General features: G+C 36.4%; 1 pseudogene; it reads right to left on the bottom strand.

Annotated features, from left to right (window-relative positions):
* On the bottom strand, positions 7838–8530 carry LOC107632661 (annotated as a pseudogene).

Below are 10097 nucleotides of genomic sequence, written 5' to 3' on the forward strand. Positions count from 1 at the left end.
CAGAAGGTTAAGATTGAGCATCAGAGACCATCAGGGACCCTTCAGCCTTTAGAGATTCTACAATAGAAATGAGAGAGTATCGTAATGGATTTTGTGATAGGTTTGCCTAGAACCCGATCTGGTTGTGATGCTATTTGGGTGGTTGTGGATCGATTGACGAAATCAGCTCACCTTCTTCCTATCCGAATAAGTTGCACAATGGAGGAATTGGCTCAAATGTATATCAAAGAGATTGTCAGGTTACATGGCGTGCCTTCTACCATTATATCTGACAGGGATCCTCGTTTTACATCAAGGTTCTGGGGAGCTTTTCAGCGTGCATTTGGGACTCAGTTAAGCTTGAGTACTGTGCATCACCCTCAGACAGATGGTCAGTCAGATAGAACTATTCAGACCTTGGAGGATATGCTAAGGGCTTGTATTTTGGACCAGCCAGCGAGCTGGGATCGGTATATGCCATTGATAGAATTTTATTATAATAATAGCTATCATGCGAGCATCGGAATGGCTCCATATGAGGCTCTGTATGGCAAGAAATGTCAATCTCCATTATGTTGGTATGAAATTAGAGAAAGGAGTTTATTAGGTCCTGAGATGATAGCTGAAAACGACTGAACAGATAAAGAAAATTCGTAGTCGAATGCTTATAGCCCAAAGCCGCCAAAAGAGCTATGCTGTTCAGAGGCGAAAGCCTTTGGAGTTCAAAGAAGGAGAACATGTCTTTCTGAAAGTTACACCAACCATTGGAGTGGGAAGAGCTTTTAAGACTAAGAAACTAAATCCCCGTTATATTGGACCGTTTGAGATCTTGAAGAGAATTGGACTAGTGGCTTATAGAATTGCCTTACCGCCGTATTTTTCGAATTTGCACGATGTGTTTCATGCATCACAGCTTCGGAAGTATACTCCTGACGCAAGTCATGTTCTAGAATCGGAACCAGCCCAAGTAAGAGAAGATCTAACACTTCGAGTAATTCCAGTGAGAATTGATGATACTAATATTAAACGATTATGCGGGAAGGAAGTATCATTAGTAAAAATAATTTGGATTCGAGCTGATATCGAGGAACATACCTGGGAACTCGAATCAGATATGCGAAAGGACTACCCACATCTCTTTTCAGGTAATTGAATTTGAATTTTGAGGGCAAAATTCTTTATTAGGTGGGTAGAATGTATACCCCGGTTAAATTAGTAAATAATTAGTCAATAAATTAGTTTTTAATAAGGAGGATTAGAAATGTGAATATTATATTAAATTAGGATAGAGCTCGTCAAAACGAGAATTTTGACACCAATTTCGAAAAAATCGGTCCAAAATTAGACCGAACGGGCCGAACCGGTTGAACCGGGCCCAAACCGGGCCCGTGGGCCCAACCGGCCCAGCATTTAATGAATCCAAGTCTCTCTTCTTCCCCATTCAGCAGAGGCAGCGTGAAACACATTTAGGGGAAGAGAGAAACGAAGAACGTTTCCAACCCTTACGGTAAATTCAATTTGCCGTAACTCCTCCGTCCGAGCTCCGATCGCCACACCGTTTGTGGCCACGCGTCCACCGCGTCGAGCTCTACATTTCTACCGGAACAATTTTATAAGTAAATCATTCTTTTATTCTCAGCCTCTTCTTCCCCAATTTTTGGGAAATTAAGTGGAGGTATTAAATTTCTTTACTCTTTGATATTTTAGGATCCAATTAGCTTGAGGAAAACGTTCACTCTTGCTTATGTGAAGCTTGGGTAAGGTGAGAAAATAATAATTCCATTTTAATTTCATTTAATTTGAGCTTTGAGTATTAAATTGGGTATATATGTGTTATAAATGTGTATTAGGTTGTAAATAAATAATTGGAGCTTGAAATTGTGAATACTGGAGCTTGGAGGAAGCGGATTAGTTGAGGTTTTGAGGGCTGTGTTCTTTTAGGAAAATTGTCTTGGAATAATTCTTGGGAATCGGCTAAGGTATGGTTTAGGTTTCTTGCATTTAATATATAATGTTCTGTGAAAACTTAGGCTAGATGACCATAGGATAAGTTGGAATGCAGGTGTATATTTAATGTTTAGTAATGGGTTGATGAATATGCTTGGTTTGGTTTGGTGATTTGTTTGTAAGATGATATTGGTTGCTAGTTGGATCTTTGAAAGGATATGTGATTGAATTGTTAATTAAATGGCTATATTTTAGTTTGGTTGAATGATGATTGATGAAAAGATATGGAGCTTGTTGAGGATTATTGTTAGCAATTTGGATTGGTGGTAATAGGTTTGAAAATAATTGGAATGGAAATTTTGAATGAAAAATGAGGTATTTTGTGTTAAAATCCTAGGATTTGTGAACTATGATTTTTAGTTGAATTTTGGTTGTTGGATTTGAATATTGTATGAGTATAATTATTGATCTGAGGTAGATTTATTGTGGTGATTGTTATGATGATGAGGAAGGGTATGTTGAATTGAAAAGAATACAGGTTTGGACCCGAAAAGGGTGGCAAAGTCCGAGTTTTAGAAGAGATGCTGCCGAAATTTTATAAAAATTAGAGATTTTGTTTAGATGATTATTTAAAAAGATTTAGATTCAAAGGTTATATGGTTTGATTTTGAGTTATTAAGAAAATGAGCATGTTTTAAGTTTGATTCATTTAGAAAAGAATGAATTATGTTTTGAATTGAAACTATTGATGGACGGAATGGGAGGTGTGATAATGAAAGATAAGGATTGAATATGATTGATGTATGATGATGAATGAGATGCGATTGAGAATGATGTAGATGTTGATGAATTATAATTGAATTATTTATATGGCTTGAATAATTTAATGATCTGAGATACGAGGTTCCCTGGATTAAGTGCCGTGGCTTGCCACCACGTGTACCAGGTTGAAAACTCGATACTCTGTTGACCCTACGACGTAAGTGTGACAGGGCACTATATAAATTCCCGGGAATGTTACCCCCATTGAGTAATATTGATTATTTGAGATAAAGCTATGCATAGACTCGCTCTTGGGGATGCACGTCGGGGGACAGTCTAAGGACAATTCAGACTTGTCGGGTTGGCTGGATAACCGACAGATGAGCCTCATCAGCCATAGGACAGGCATGCATCATCTACATATTACTTGAATTACTTGCTTGTGCTTTAATTGGGTGTGCCTATATGTACTTGCCATGTTAAATGTGTATTTGTTACCTGCAGTATTTGTAACCTTCTTGTGCTTGCCTTTATCTGTCTATTTGTCTGTGAAAATGCATGATGGAGTTGGAGGTATGGAGGAATGGCAGTATGGGACCTAGATTTAAGATTAAGTTAAGTTAGGTTTAAATATTCTTAGAAACCACCTTTTATGGCTTCTGTTTAATACTTTAAACTCTATAATCTGAGTGTCGGCGTTCTAGGATTGCCTCTGGCATTCCCAAGACCTTATATATTATGTGTGTGGCACCTTTACCATACTGAGAACCTCCGGTTCTCATTCCATACTATGTCGTCATTTTTCAGATGCAGGTCGAGAGGCATCTCGTTAGGCGTTTGGACTCTTGAAGCGGAGTGGTTACTGGGTTATTTTGTTATGCTATGATGTATATATATGTACTTAGCTTTCTCTCCACATAACTTATTCTTTTTGATCCTCCTAGAGGTGTATGGAGAGGTAGGATTTTGTTTATGTACATTTGGGTTTTGGATATGTATATATATGTATATATGTGTGTATATTCTCCGGCCAGTCTTGACTTCGCAGGCTGAGTCAGGTGCTCGTTATTTTGTATCTTTGACTCTCTGTTCTTGTTTTGGGTTACTTTACACTTGACAGCGGTAGCTTTCTTAGCACGCAAGTTAACTCGTTTCTCGAGCGTTGCGCTTTTATTTCACGATTTCTATTTCCTCTATTCTTCAAGGCTCCTAGCATATAAATGCCCCTAACCCTAATTTTCAAAAATGAAACCCTAACCCAGTAACCCGTAACCGACCCGGTTTCCCCTTTTTCCCATACTCAGCAGACCTCTCCCCCCTTTTCTTCAATTCAATGCACAGCACACCCACGATGTTTCCCTCATCCAGCAACAGCAGAACCCCACGGTTTCTTTCCCTTTTCCATGAAAGAAATGAATCAGAAGCAGAAAGGGGGAGATGGAGCAGAGCTACGAACAGGGGAGGGACGAGCCGCGCTACTGTCACCGGTCACCTCGTCGCCGTGCCCAGATCGCATTCAGCCCTCGTCACCGCCATTTGTCTTCAGCCTCATGGCGTTCTTGTTCGACCACTGCTGCTCCCATGTCCTCCAACGGTGCTGCTGTTCTCGCCGATAGAGCCGCTGCGAAGAGAAGGAAGGGTGCTGCTTCACGCCTCGCCGCCGTCGCTCCTCTGAAAGGGGCTGTAGTGGTCGCCGTCGAGCATGATGGGTGGAGGAGAGGGAGAACTCGCGTCTGAGACTGGGAGGAGGTGGGGTTTCGCCGCTGTTGGGGTCTCACCGCCGCCGTCCCCGTGGTGGCTGGTGTCGTCGCCGGAGAAGACCACCGGAGTTGCTGTCTGCTTCTGCCTCGGGATTATGTAAGTTGCCGGAGCCCACTGCCGCCAGAGCTGACCAGAACCACCACTGTGGTTGCCGCTGGGATTGTGAACGGAAGAAGGAGACGCTGGTTCTGTCACAGCCGTTCCCGGGGGAGAAATCAGTTGCGCCGCCGTGCCTGGCGGCCGGGAATGCCACTGCTGTCGCCGGAAAATTATGTCGGTAAGGGTTTTAAGTTGATTCTCCTTTCCGTTGAGTTTCCGGGAACCTCATTGTCGCTGCATGTTGTTTAGGTCACCGCTGCCGCTTTAGGTGGCTATCGGGCTGCCGCCGAACCGGTTCGGAGACCGTCGCTGTTTCGGTTCAGCCGTTCCTTCTTCGGTTCGGTAAGCGTTTCAATTGGAAAGCCCTTTTGTTATTGTTCCGTTATCTCACGCTGAGGTTTGTGGCATTAATTGCTATAAGATTGAGTTTCGGTTGTTGTATGTTGCGATTAGTGTTGCTATTGTTATTGCGAAAGTGGCTGGGAGCTGAGGTTTTGGTTGCTGGTGATTTCGAGTTGAGGCGGAAAGAACTTATGAGGCGTTTGGATTATGGATTTGCGTGTTGAGGTAGGGGCGCTTTCCGAAAACTACAGTTTATTATTGGAATTATTACATATGGATACTGATGTGAGATATGGTGTAATTAGTGATTGTATCTGCCTTATGTATTATTTGATTGACTCGAATGATTATGGATGTTAGCTTGGCTGAATTGTTGTGTGGCTTGTGAAATATAATGTTTGAAGTTGATTCTTTAAATATTTGAAATGAGTTTAATCCGTTGAGGATTGGTTTGAATTGAGTCAATTATTTTGATGATGTGAAAGATAGAATGCTCTTGAAATTCAGCCTGGGTTGCTTTAATTGCTCTGGTTTTGATAAATGATTTATTGCTGAATCGATTCTTTAAAGCTTTATAAATGATGGTTTATCTTCATGTATCCTATTACAGTAATTCCCAAAACCCTCTACTGAGAACCCTTTCGAGGATGATGTTCTCACCCCCTACATTTTTCCCCTTTCAGGATATGGGCGCAGAAGTTACGAAGAGCTTATTTAATTGTTGTTGTGATGCTCTGTATTGTTTTAGTTATGGTTTACTGCACCCTCGCCTTTATCTTGATATAATCTGTAAGAGGGATAGGAATTGTATTGGATTATGTTTGTAATATTATTTATATATATTTATGTATATATATATGGATGTACTCTTTAGGAGTTGTTATAAGTTGAATGGTATTTATGGATGTACGTTATCGAACGAAAGTATCTTTGGGAGCGGTATTGCGGTTTAAAGTTTTAAACATGCTCATATTTTAGTATTAAATAATATAAGTGTCGTCGTAATGTCCGAGCTATCAGAGTCGCACAGCCGGAAGTGCGAGCTTTTGGTAGTTAGGGTGTTACATTTACCTTTTTATTCTACACATAACTTTTAATCACATTATCCTCTTTTTAACCATCAAAAACTCAATTTTCATGTAAGAACATTAACGGGTATTTGCATGTGGAATTCATCATCTTATGATATACAAAAAGAAAAAAAAAGTAAGAAAAACAATAAAAAACCTATTAATCTCTATCTACGAAAATTATTTTTATAGTCTCCTATAATTAATACGTATATTTTTAGTGTATTAAAATTGACATTACTTTTTTTTCTATCTACTTCTATGTCTTAAATCATGTAAGTTTTAATTTATTATTATATTTTGGGTAAAGTATACTTTTTGTCCCTGAAGTTTGACAAAAGTTTCAAAAATACCCCTAAGTTTTATTTTGTTTCAATTTTGTCCCAAAAGTTTTCGATTTGCATCAAATATACCCTTGGCGGCTAATTTTTCAAAAAATTTAAGACCAATTCAACAACAATTTCATAAGAACAACCCTCAACACAAGCAAATCAAGCATCATTTTCATGCATTATTGTTAGATTGGTCTTAAATTTTTTGAAAATTTAGCCGTCGGGGGTATATTTGATGCAAATCGAAAACTTCTGGGACAAAATTGAAACAAAATAAAACTTAAGGATATTTTTAAAACTTTTGCCAAACTTCAGGGACAAAAAATATACTTTACCCTTATATTTTCTATCATATATCTTCTATTTTTCTAAGAATTTTATTTTATTAAGTTTTTTTTTATTTATTTTATTTTTAACTTTGAAGTGTTAAACATAAACAAGGTCATAAATACCAAATCTTCACAATTTTAGAATAATACTCATTTTGAAAAGAAAGTAGTACTCTGTGTGTGGTATTAAGGTTATTGATGAGTGTAAATTTTAGAGTATTTTCAATCTGAATAGTTGTAGTCATCTAATCAATATATAATTTGAGAGAATATGTTTGAATTTGAACAACTATCTTTGCTAAAGAATATTAGGTATCTCTCTTGTTGAATATTGGTTTTTTTTCTTTTAAAAAAATTGTGTATTTATGTGTTATATTTTATTTTTTGGTAAAAAATAGCATGACTAAGATCTAAATATCAAAGTTTATTTTGTATTTATATTCATTAATGGAGTATTTTACAAAAATGTATTTAAGTCAATTTTTTTTATCTTATAACCAATTTATATTTTGGGATTCAAAATTTTGTATTATGTATTTTTGGTAAGATTTATTTTTGTAATTTATATTAATTCTGTTAACCACAAAATACTAATAGTAGTTTTAATTTTTAACTTTTATGATAAATAAAAAAAGTAGTTGTTTTGTAATTTGTTAATGGGTGAACCTTGCTTCTAATAGTTTTGTTCTTAATAGGAATAAAATTCTTTCCTAAAGCATGAGTCTAAGCTTTCTCAAAAGAGGGACACTTCCCACCTAACTCCTATAACGTACAAGATTTAATAGATTCCCATAACTGAAGCAGCATGACTTCCTATTATTGATTTTCAAATGATGACTGAAACGCTGAGTTAGACATTTTCAAATCCCAACAGCTAGTTGCCTTATGTTGTGCGTGCTAACATGTATAAATAGAAACGTTCAAATATACCGTAGCTTCGTTTACTATTTATTGCCGACCCATGAAGCCAACATTTGCTTTTAATATGTAAAGGAGAAGAAGTCAAAAAGTAGAGTGAAACAAAAATCGTAGGTAGCCTCTCTAAAGCAAAAGCAAGATATGTGATGACCACTCGGTATATGAAAATAACCATTCTTAACGACGGTTAAATAATTTAATATATTAAATTATATGTGAGTAATCACCGAATATATAAAGTATGAGATATTATACCAACTCATACTTTATTTATATAATTTAATGTGATATGAACTCATCAATTCAAAGTGATTTCTATATTATATTCACCTTTAACACGTAACTAGGCACCCAATTAGCAAGAAAAACTAGTGTGAGAAAAAGTAGCTAAAAGATACTTGAGCCAATCAACTTGGTTAGGCTAAAAGTTATAGCCATGGCTAACCACCATCAACAAAGGCCCAAACACAAGACCTAAATAGAGGAGTCTTACCAAGAGTGACAGCCAAGTAATCAAACAAAATCAAAGCAAAACTAACTGACCCAAAATAAGTCGCAACCTGAGCTTATAGGTCTTTACGAAAGATGCCGCAAGTAGAGGAACCATTGCACCTACCGAAAATACAAAACCTTATGCTGCCGCTGCTTGCAAAGGGATTGGTAAACCCTCATTCTCTTTTTCATCTTCTACTTTTTCTTCTTCTTGTCTCTTCATTTGTGCAATCTCTATGTCTAATTGTGAATACACAGAAACAAACTCACCAATGGCCATGCTACATGCCCCTGCCACAAGGCCTGCGAAACCCGACAACACCATGGCCTTCATGTCTTTCCTTATTGCTCCCACTCCCATCATCAGAACCGCCGTCGACAGCAACCCGTCATTCGCTCCCAACAATGCTGCACGCAGCCACTGGGATCTTTTTGAGTAATCAAATTCCTCCTTCTTATTTGCTTCTTCTTCGTTCTCTGGGTTCTTGATAATTGTTATTGTTGCTCAAGGTCACTCACTACAAATTTGATTTCGTTATTAATGGGTGATCACTATTATTGTTATTATTACTATGATTGGATGTCATGAAAATCGAAAAATGATGGATGATGAAGAATGATTAAAGTGTGGAGGACACACACAATTTAATGGTATTTATGGATGAAATTTTGGTTACTATTGGAGGATTGGGATTTTTTCACTAATAAAGTGTGCTATCTATCAAATTTTTATTGTCCATTTCACTTTAACAAAAATAAAATAAAATAAAATGGTTACTATTGGAGGAGTGGGATGATTTCTCCACTAATAAAGTGTGCTATCTATCAAGCTTTTATTATCCTGGCCTTTATACTTTAACAAAAGTAAAATAAAATGGTTACTATTGGAGGAGTGGAATACTTTCTCCACTAATAAAAGTTATTGAATTGTTAGAATAAAAATATTAGATTGAAGTCTAAAAATGTTGGTTAAAAACAATAAATTCTTAGGATATTCTATATTTATTATAGTCCGTCAATGATCTTTTATATATCAACTTTTGATTTTCATTTAATAAAATCTAATAGTTTATAAAAAGTAACATATTCAATGCGCATAAAATTATTGTGCTTATGTTAGACAAATTTAAAGGTATATATGTCTTTTCTAAAAGATACTAAAAATATAGATTTATCATGCATCCAAAATCATAAAACTTCACACAAAATAATTTTTGAACCAATTCAAAACTCATTTAAATCTATGACTATATTTTCACTAATATAGTGGAAAAAACTTAATACAGTATATATATAATGTAAACCCCGATTAAATTAGTAAATAATTAGTCAATAAATTAGTTTTTAATAAGGAGGATTAGAAATACGAATATTATATCAAAAAAGGGTAGAGCTCATCGAAACGAGAATTTTGAAGAAAACGGTCCAAGAATGGACCGAAAGGACCGAACCGGTTGAACCGGACCCGAACCGGGCTGTTGGTTCAACCGGACCAGCCCTATTAAATGAACCCAGCTTTGTCTTCTCCCTCATTACTGCAGCAACGAAGCTTTCAGCTTCCAGGGAGAAGAGAAACGAGAAACATTCCCGTAACCCTCACGTTAATTTCCGATCCCCGTAACTTCTCCGTCCAAGCTCTAATCGCTGCACCGTTTGCGGCCACGCGTTCACTGCGTCGAGCTCTACATTTCTATCGGAACAATTTCATAAGTAACTTATTTAATCACTCTCAGCTTCATCTTCCCCCAATTTTCGAATTTTAAGTGGGAATATTGAATTTCTTTGATTTCTGATGTTTTAGGATCCAAAGCTATGTAAAATATTTGTGATATTATATAAAATATTAAAAGAGAATAATAATTTCGAAGATACATAATAAAGAAAGGAAAAACAAAATACAATTAAGAGTCTTATGATTAATAAGTAGTGATAACAAAAAATCTTAAGGATAAAGTTGTTTCCATAAATTGGTTACAATTCTTGATAAATAATGATTGTCTTGTGTTAAATAAACAAACTAAAAAATATTATATTAAATTCTTATGGTACATCCAAAATAATACAAT

This window comes from Arachis ipaensis, chromosome B01 (genome assembly GCF_000816755.2).
Source record: "Arachis ipaensis cultivar K30076 chromosome B01, Araip1.1, whole genome shotgun sequence".
Taxonomy (NCBI): domain Eukaryota; kingdom Viridiplantae; phylum Streptophyta; class Magnoliopsida; order Fabales; family Fabaceae; genus Arachis; species Arachis ipaensis.